This window comes from Crocuta crocuta, unplaced genomic scaffold, assembly GCF_008692635.1.
Source record: "Crocuta crocuta isolate KB4526 unplaced genomic scaffold, BGI_CrCroc_1.0 scaffold41, whole genome shotgun sequence".
Classification (NCBI taxonomy): domain Eukaryota; kingdom Metazoa; phylum Chordata; class Mammalia; order Carnivora; family Hyaenidae; genus Crocuta; species Crocuta crocuta.
Window position 1 is genome coordinate 19,256,014 of NW_027529428.1, and position 9,982 is coordinate 19,265,995.

At 50.1% G+C, this 9,982-nt stretch overlaps 1 long non-coding RNA gene across 3 annotated transcripts; it reads right to left on the reverse strand.

Moving 5' to 3' along the window:
• Window positions 1–6: 6 nt before the first annotated feature.
• On the reverse strand, window positions 7–9,698 carry LOC144227650 (uncharacterized). 3 transcript variants are annotated; one of them, XR_013334000.1, is made up of 3 exons: window positions 9,617–9,698; window positions 9,069–9,221; window positions 7–2,405 (listed from the first exon to the last, which is right to left on the reverse strand). It is a non-coding gene; the product is annotated as an uncharacterized LOC144227650 (long non-coding RNA). The 3 variants fall into 3 exon arrangements; XR_013333999.1 differs by lacking the exon at window positions 7–2,405 and adding an exon at window positions 5,037–6,796; XR_013333998.1 differs by lacking the exon at window positions 7–2,405 and adding an exon at window positions 5,037–6,799.
• Between the last annotated feature and the right edge of the window lie 284 nt (window positions 9,699–9,982).

The window sequence follows — 9,982 nt, forward strand, 5'->3', positions numbered from 1 at the left end:
GGCGGGTGGTGGACATGCGTTTCTTCATGGCCTGTCCCAGCACACAGCCTTAAAAACTTGGTTTTAGATGAAAGGAGGATATCACTACAGGGATGGAATCCAAGCTGAGCCTGCCACTTGTTAGGGCCTGGGTGTTGGGCGGTGAGATTGAGAGTAAATTCGGCCAAACAGCCATGACAGAGAAGGAATGAAGGCTTCCTACTCAATATGCATTTGCAAACCAAATTTTCTGGACCCACAGCCAAATTGAAGATCAACCAGGAGCACACAGCAATTTACCTTGAAGTCCTAGGATGGCTATCACATATATACGTTCATATCTCTGGAGAGAGTAAACAAAGTTGGGTGTGCACTACAAAAGTAAGTAATTATGAAGGAAAGTGCTAGATACATGTGTGCATAAAGAATAACCACTTTGAAATACTAGAAATAGCAAAGACAGTCAGTGGAATTTTTAAAACCTCTTACTGTGTGGGAACAAGATATCTAAGTCAGAAAGAAGGAAAGTGGTTATATGATCAGGAAAATGGAGGCATGTTGGTGAATGCTTCAGAGGGCTTCATGGAGTAAGTCATTTTGCAGTAGCCCAACTACAGGAAGTGGTCTAGAACACCAGCAAGTTCTGGTCAGAGAGTAAGATGTTCATAGCTGAGATTTTGAAGGAAACATTGCTGTTGTTATAGATCTAGATTCTATATCTAGAATATAATGGTGGAAGGGCATTTCTGAGGAGACATGGCAGGAACGAGTATTGCCAGGTTGAGGAGGAAAGGAGGGGCTCGGGCACATGTGCTAACGTTTGCATGAGCCCTGAGGTCATCAACTGTGGTAACAGATGGACGGATAGAAGACAGAAAGCCAGACGCACACCTCAAAGGAATAATGGGGAACACACAAATAATTACATGAAGAAGAGCAGAAAGGAGCTATGGTCTTGGAAATGGGCTTCAAAGTCGGGGGGTTAGTGAGGAAGGAGAGTTGGTGGTCATGAAGTCATAATGAAGAACAAGAAGACACACTGTCCACATTCAAGCCCAGGGTAAAGGACGATGGGGGAAAAATGGCACCACTTAAGTTGACCAAAGGGAAAGCGTGTCCTTAAGGGAGAAGCTGCTTGCAGTTGGAGTGTAAGTACAGGACCCACTGAAAGGAGAGGTTGAGGGTGTGAATCTGACCGTGGTCTCTCGGAGGCACAGCTGGGAGTTTGTAGAGTTGCTGAGGCCGCCAACCACCAGAAGGTCGACCCAGGTGATAGCGTAGGTCACCAGGTTGCAGATCATCTGGAATGCACATCACTGACCTGTTAGGAGTATGTGGGTCAGCATTCGGATGATGGCTTCTTTTCCGAAACCAGGCTGTGTTGTGGCCAGAGGAAGGCCTTGAATGAGCAAGTGGGAACTTGGGTGGAGCCCATGTGGGAGGCAAAGGTGGGGTGCGAGGTCATGCTTCCAGACTGAGTCCTCAGCTCCTCCATCGGCAGCCCCAAGTTCCCCGGGAATGCCAGCCCAGCTGACTGGGTGAGCAGAAATGATCAGCTCATGCTTCAAGGCCTGCCTTTCCCTACTGTGTTCTCTGTGAGGTATATTCCTCAGAATCCAGTACCGTGGTACATTGCAGGCCAGATATTTGGTGTTTGTGATGTGCCAATCTTTCTTTCCACTGGGAGGCATGGCCAGCCCTGGTCTTCTGTCCTCAGTTCTTCCTTAAAAAACAGTGTCAGGGTATGAGTCATGACTAGCACCAAAGTCACCTTCACCCTGTCACTAGCTATGGCCCCTTACCTCCTCTTAGTCACTGCTGGGATATGGTGGATGGACAGAATGAATGGGAACCCCAGGACAGCCCAGGCTGAACGGATAGGCAGGTAGAATCCTAAGGCCAACAAATGGCTGATTCATGGAATGAATAAGGGGTACATTTCACCATGCTTCAAACACCCAGAATATGACAAACTCATTTCTAGAATACTCTGGGCCACTCTTATACTTCAGACCACATCTTGAGCCACTGACTTGAGCTGCCCTTGCAAAGAAACCATGCATGCGTATTCTGTTCCAGAAAATCGGTGAGTGAAAGAATGCAACATACGTGGGTCATGACTTCCAGGACTTTCTGTAGTCAAGTTAGGGGGATCAGTGTCCAACCTCCTTTGCAATGTGGCAAAGCAAGTAGGCTGGAGGCTTTGCAGCAACACAGGGTTGGCTGGAGACAGTAAATCAATGTAAAGTGTTCATTGTAAAGGCCTCTTATCCTCATTTCCAGTTGACACCATCTCAAGCGTCTTCTTATTTTCTCTACGCTGATTAAGTGATATGACAGGTGATTTAGAAGCCATGTTCCCTGCGCCCGGCGGAACGCTGTGGCTGTGCCTGCTGGCCTCACTGCCGAGCGTGCGATTCTCTGGACTACAAGACAAGAAGCAAAAGTCATGCTCAGTGTTTCCAGTTCATCATGTTGTTCATTCCCTAGAGGAACTGTGTTTATCAAATCAAGAAAGACGCTTAAGCTCTGCTGGGTGTCTTCCAGTGACATCTTTATTCAATGAGACGTGTGTCACTTTCTTACAATGAGCTCTCCCATTGCTCTTACATTTCCTTGTCCAGCCCTTTCACTGGATTGAGGGAGGTGTCACTTGCTTGGTTGAAACACAACTAACAGGTAATGATTACCTGGGATGATGCAGATTTAGGGATGTGTTACGTTTTCTCTTTGATCTGTCAACATCTCTGCCTATTTTGGCATCAGCGGCCATGGGAGGTATATAGTGAATGTGTATGCAGAAATTTCTCTCTGTCTCTGTCTCTCCTTGCCCCTCTCTTTCTCTCTCTCACATGTTCATTTGATGCATGCGTGCATCCAGACTCACAGAAGCCTGGGCACACTTGGGGTGGTAGATGGTCAGTACTGGAAACCATTCAAGTCTCTGTCTGCACCAGGTGACAAAGGAAACAATGGATAGAGTGTCAGAGAAAAGGGGTTTACTATTGGTGTCTATTACAGTCTCGACAGGAAAGGAGGAGACATCCTCAAACAGTAATTAAAGACAGTTTCCTAAAGTGCTTTCAACAGCATGGAAGGGTGGCGTCCCGGGCTTGCAGCTCCAGCCTGATGAGGCAGCAGCGGGGAGTAGTCAACATCACCCGGTACGCAGTGAGGGCAGCTGTTAGAAGCGGCCTGCCTGATCTGCTGCTGGCCCTCAAGAGTGGGACATGGCCAGCCCACAGCAACAAAGCAGCTAGGAACTCGGCTCTGGCCACCAGAGCACAGTCCCTCCCCTCACCCGCACCTGACAGGGCACCAGACGGTGTGGGAGCCTCCTAATACTCAGAGAGCAAAGGGTCCACGGCGGCAGGTGAGGCTCAGCACATTTTCTTTGAGTTCTCTCTTATCTGTCAGTTGTGTGCCATGTGCCTCCTATCTGCCTCTAAGAATATTACACTGTCCTGGTAATACTTGACGTAACACTCAAGACTATCGTCCTCTGCAGAAGGAAGTTTAGAAAAGAGAACTCCTGGGGTGCCCGGGTGGCTTAGTTCGTTAAGCATCTGACATTCACTTAGGACATGATCTCACGGTTCATGGGTTCGAGCCCCGCGTCGGGCTCTGTGCTGACTGCCAGCTTAGAGCCTGGAGCCTGTTTCAGAGTCTGTATCTCCCTCTCTCTCTGACCTTCCCCTGTTCACGCTGTCTCTCTCTCTCTCCTAGAAATAAATAAAACATTAGAAAAAAAGAAAGAAAGAAACGAGAACTCCTGCCTCTCTCTGCTGTCAGGAGGCCAGACCCATTAGTGCAAGGTGTTCCAGTAGCACGAAACCCCTTAGAGCCAAACAGAGCACATTCGCCTCTTGGTCTCCCACTTGTCGCGTCCAAACTTGAGGTAGAAACAGACATTGTCATCATCGAGTCCTCTCGTTTCCAGCTGCAGGGCTTGCCACGAAGGCCTTCCATCCGGCCGCTCACGCACACCCTCAAGGTCGTGTCACCTGCATTATTTGTGCGGGCTCTAAGACCCAGGGCGTTGGATACTCTACAACAGCTGGGAAAATCCTGAATCTGTACTGAAAATCTGCCTCACCTTTATAAAGAATAGAAAGTCTGAGAGCAACCTTCACTCGCCTTCGGAAATTATTCCAAATCCTGGGAAGACCCTAAAAGTGCTCTCTGTGGTCGTAACTAGAAGTAACCTTCCCCTTCCCTACAGGTGGTGCATAGGAAAAGGGAGCCCTGGCCAGGCGGGTCTGAGAAACGCCCGTCCTTGGAGCTAAAGCAGGTTGCTTTAGCAGGAACATTGTGAATCGAATTCATTGAACGATGGAGCTCTTTCCTTTAATTTTTTAACAAAATGTCTAGAAGGAAATAATACTACCTGAAACTTAATTTGAAGAACCATAATCTGAACATTTTTACAGACCTGGATAAGAGGGCCAGGAGCCCGCCCTGCAGATACACGGAAGAGAAAGGAACCGCACAGTTTGTAGAGCTAAAGATACTTTTACCGGAATCAGCTTCTCAGAATATCCAAGACACAGGCGTCTTGAAAGATGTTACTCACAAAACAAGGCCAAAAATATGGGCATTGTGTGTAAACTTTATAAATGAATGGATTAAAATATTGGCAACTAGACAGCTCCATTCCAGAACAAACGCACATCAGCCTGAGTTGTCAGGAGGCGCCTCTGTGCGGGGCAGCCCTGCGTGGTCCTGGGTGAGCAACCTCCGTTCCCACTGGGCTCTTCCCAGGCACAGCTGGGACCTCCGCACCTACCCCCAAAGGAAGGATCCTCAGGCCAGACTGTGGCTTCTGCATCAGCAGCTGGCAGCCCACACCTCTCGGAGCCCTGTGCCCACATGCCAGCCCAGGTGGCCGCAGGCCAGACTTGGTGAGCAGGGGCCCTGTATCACATGCTTCTGGTCTCCCATCCTCCTAAACCCATGGTCCATCCAGACACAAGGAGGAAGTTTGGGACACTAAGTTGTATTCTTTTATTCTTTTTAATGTTTATTTATTTTGAGAGAGAGAGACAGAGCATGAATAGGGAAGGGGCAGAGAAAGGGAGACAGTATCCAAAGCAGGCTCCAGGCTCTGAGCTGTCAGCGCAGAGCCTCATGCGGGGCTCAAACCCATGAACCCCAGATCATGACCTGAGCCGAAGTTGGACATTTAACTGACTGAGCTACCCAGGAGCCCCTAAAAGATTTTAAGTGTACCGTTGTATGCTATTAAATATATGCCCATTGTACACAAATGGCTACCTTCCAGTGGAGAACGTTTAACCAACTGAGCCACCCAGATGCCCCGCTGAGTTGTATTTTTAATTCTAGAAGATTGGGAAATTTACAGAAAGCTTTCATTGTTTATAAGGATCTGGGGGTTGGCGGTAAATGAACGTGATGGGAATATCTTCAGAATACTCTTCCCGATACCCAGGAGCCTTCTGTGCCTGGAAGGCTCTCGCCGACATTTCCTTTACAGGAATGGAAGGCAGTCTGTCCTTCTCTTCAGCACTTGGGATTGAGCAGCCGGTAATGGACAAGGGACTTCAAATGTCTGGGTCCCACACGGGCAGCAGGTGCAAGACCATGGGATGTTTTTAAATCCTTCACCAGAAACCTCGATTTCACCTGAAATTACACTTGGCTGCTTTACGGATTTCTGTAAAGCTGACTCTGAGGGTCCTGAGCCCAGCTAGAGTCTGAGACCGTTCAGAGTCTCACCCACCTCGACAGCGGTGAGGGGGCAGCTAGGGCCGGTGCCACTGGGCAACGGAAGACCCTCATCTCCTGCGAGGGCCGTGACATCTACGTATCTTTTAGCAATGCACCTGTAGGAAATAAAGGGACAATATTAAAAATACATGTAACTTTGGTGACTGCTGCCTCTTGCGGTTGAAATTTTTGTCTTATTCTAAGGAAAATAACTGGAGTAAGGTAAAGAGAGGGGATAGAACGAATATTTGTAGATCCTAGGAGAAATGTGAATCCCTGCTTCAGTGGGGTTTGGTGTTAGGGATTTGGTCATTTATCCAGGAGTTCTATGTCACTTATCATGTGCCACATTCTATTGGGAGCAAAGGAATAGAATCAAAGGGCTGACGTTCACAGAGCCTCCTGTCTAGGAAGGGAGTGGAGAGTTAATCTGAAGTCAGACTGCATTGAGTAGAGGTGAATGAATGATGCCAGGAGCGTGCAGGTGAACAAGTGAGAACCTCAGAGTTGAGTCCTAAAATGTGAGTGTTTAGATGCAGCACATGGAGCTCCTCGCGTTTCATGAGGCTGGAAGGGAAGGTGGTGCAGAGAACAGAGCTCAGGGGCTGGACATGTTGCAGAGAAGGGAGGGAAGGCAGCTGGGGAAGAGGTAAATTGGGACACCACTGGCCACGGGAGCAACCGGAGTGAGTCCCGCAGGGAAGCTGGGTGGGAGGAAGGGCACACGCTCACCCTCGGAGGGGGACAGAGGGAGCCTGGTGTTCGCAGAGCCCCGGGGTCCCCCCGGGAGGGCAGAGGAGCCTTGGCTGGGCTCTGGAGAATCCCTGCAGGCCGAAACACATGGCATCCCAAAGATTCGAGTGGGGCCCAGGGCTTCTGCCCCAAAGTGTGGGTGGGCGGCAGGTTCCAAGCACAAGGGTGTGAGTGTGGGTGTGGAAGGAGAGAGACGGGGCGGTGAGGAAACTCCAGCCGAAGTGGACAGTGTTGAGATGCGCCGAGCTGCAGAGCAAGGAGCCAGTTCAGTTCAGGAGACGAGTTGGGTTTTAGACTTGGGTGTCTGTGCCCACACTGCATGGCTATGGCTAGTCAGCTGCTGGTGACGAGGGAGCAAAGGCAAGAGAAATATAACATAAATGAAACCTCCTTAGATCCTACAGCCCACTGATAGACACCCGAAACATGCAGAGGGTGGCCTTCCTCTAGCAACTCATGATTGCCTTACTTCCTTGATGTTTTTGTTTTATTAAAGACTAAAAGTAACCGTGTCTCAAGAGCAGCTAGCCCTTCAAGGTCCTGAAAGCCTTGCTTACTTGCTTAGATACTTATGCTATCCTTAACTCCCAGGAAACTAAAAGTCTATTATCAGTCACACCTCATGACCCCAGTGCACCTCTTTCTGCCCACAGGTCCTGTCCTTTATTTAATAAAATCACCTCTTTGCACCAAAGATGTCTCAAGAATTCTTTCTTAGAGTTTGCTCAAGAACCCCATCACTAGGATTATAAAATACTCCTAAATATCCAGATTTGGGCTGGAGACCACATCTGGAAATAGCCCACAGTCTTGGGTATGGACAAAGTCGCAGAAGCTGAATTAGGAAAAGCAGAAGGCCAGGGGCATCCTGACTGACACGGCCACGGTCGGACGCCATTCCCCGCGATGGCTCCTCAGTGACACGAACCTGCTCGTGTGCCAATGAGAGAAAAATAACGCCACTGAGTGTCATGCGGTCAGAAATGTTTGTCGTGTTGACTGGGAACAAGGCTCTTCTGACTGCAGGAGAGAGAGACCTGGAGAGCGCTGCTTCTAAATTTGTTTCTAGGAGACCCATGTCAGGTTGCTAAACAACTGCTCTGTTCTGACGGCTTTCGTTTCCTGTAAACACAGATCCCCCGGGGGTGTCCAGTGTTTCCTGACTTGAGTCCAGAAGGAGCAGGTGTGTTCACTGGTGAGTCATGCGCTGAGCAGCCAAGACCGGGTAAGGGCTACAGAGGTCCTCACGGAGCAGAAGCAAGCTGAGAGGGCCCCCGCCTTCCAGGACTGAGGTTACTTGGAATTTGGGATTCTTGTTGTTGTTTTTGTGTTTATTTTGTTTGAGAGAGAGAGACAGAGCTTGAGCAGGGGAGGGACAGAGAGAGAGGGAGGCACAGAATCTGAAGCAGCTCCAGGCTCTGAGCTGTCAGCACATAGCCCGATGCAGGGCTTGAACTCATGAACCATGAGATCATGACCTGAGCCAAAGTCGGATGGTTAACTGACTGAGCCCCCCAGGCGCCCCTGGGATTCTTGAACTTCATTCCTGCTAAAAGCAATAGCACCATCTGGGGTTCCCAGGAAAATTCCTGCATTAATAAATATAATTTGTAATCCATTCATCTGTGGATGCACATTTAGGTCATGTCTACATCTTGGCTTTGGATTGAGAGAGGGAGGGAGGGAAGGAGGGAGAGAGAGACTTGTGGTGGAATATTATTTGGCCTAAAGGAAAGAAACCTTATCACATGGAAGAGCAGGGGTAAGGCCGGAGACGCCGTGCTAAGCAAAACAAGGAGACACAGAAGGACGTGAGGGCCCCAGGCTGGTCCAGTGCAGGGAAACAGAGCACAGAGCTGGGGGCAAGGCTGAGGTAGCTGTTCGGGGATCAAGTGAGTTGTGCAGGAGGGATGAGGCTGGGGAGCCGCCTGAGGCCATGTTTCCCGTCTCATTCACAAGGCACAGTACCCGCGCCCTGAAACAGAGCTCACACCGGCTTTCCAAGTCGAGACACCCATTTTGCCAAATGCGCCTCTGAGGAAAGGCTCTGTCATAAAGAAGCAACGTAGAAATGTCACTATATGAGGGACCCTTCACTTCATTCTAAATAAACGCACCCACGGTTCAATTAGTTACTGGGGTGCCTGGGTGGCTTAGTCGGTTAAGCAGCCGATTCATGGCCTTAGTTCATGATCTCAAAGTTCACGAGTTGGAGCCCCGCATCGGGCTCTGTGCTGACAGCTCGGAGCCTGGAGCTGCTTCGGATTCTGTGTCTCCCTCTCTCTCTGCCTCTCCCCAGCTCTGTCTCTCAAAAATAAATAAAACATTAAAAATTTTTTAAAATAAATTAGTTATTAAATCAGTGCAAACATATTATTTCAGACACTGTATTCAAAGGTCTCTGTCTTACAACCGAGTCGGGGGGGAGTCAAGGTACCACCGGGCACGAGTGTGGCTTCAGGACCACGGAACGCAGTCAGCCTCTCGTGAATCACAAGGGAACATTTGGACACAGGGTTTAGATAATACAACCGAGGTGCTACCGTGGCCAGGCTGGGGATGGAAGGAGTCTGGAGTCCCTTCTCAGATTACTGGTTTCTTTTTCTTACCGAGATCGCGCTCGTGTGGCTGGGAGGCGGGGGGTGCTCTCTGGTCCGGGCTGCGCAGAAAGGCTGCGTCCTGTATTCCCATGGCTGCCTGGGGTCACTGCACCCTGAGCAAAATGCCGACTAATCAAGAGCAGGGGGAATGGCCTGCAGCCGCTGCTAGGAAAAGGGCAAAGGTAAACTCGGGGCGGCCGCGCAGGAGGGAGCCGGGCCGGACGACCCCCGTGGCACATCTGGGGGACACCTGCATGCTGTGCAGCTCCCTTCCCACGCCCTGCCCTGCGCTGGGTCCGCAGCAGGCAGGCTGCGGGGCTGACCCCCCACCCCCACCCCCGCGGCCCAGCAGCTGCTCTGGCCGGGAAGCGCCGGCACAGCTGATATCATCTTCCAGGAACCCCACAGAAGCAGCCACCAGACACACAGTGAGCTGACAGCAGTGTTTGGGGGCTGAGGGGACGGCGGTTGGCCCTGACCACACGTCCCTGTTATAATTCAGAAAGCACACGTGTTGTTCCAGATGAACTAAGCTATGGGAAGGCACCCTGACTCACCCTGCATGTCCCCAGCTCTGCTTCTGCTCCTCGCCCGCCAGAGAATTTCTGGGAAATGAATGGGCCTTAGTGAAGCTCCTGGAAAACAGAGCTGGTTTGATATGAATATCCGTTGCTATTCTGAAATCATGTTTCTGATCACGTATTGTTTACGGGAATCAAACTGTTCCTGAAACGTTATCAGATTAACAGCTGGATGACTTCAGGTGGGCGGTCCTATTGCATTGTTGCTCAGGAAATACGTGTTCCCCTTGCCACGCCCCCGCCTGCCCAGGAAGATGTGTCCTTGTCTCACAAACGATGGGCTGGATTAGCTTTTCGCAGTATGAATGGATGCAGATTTGCCTGAGCGAAACCCTGAACACA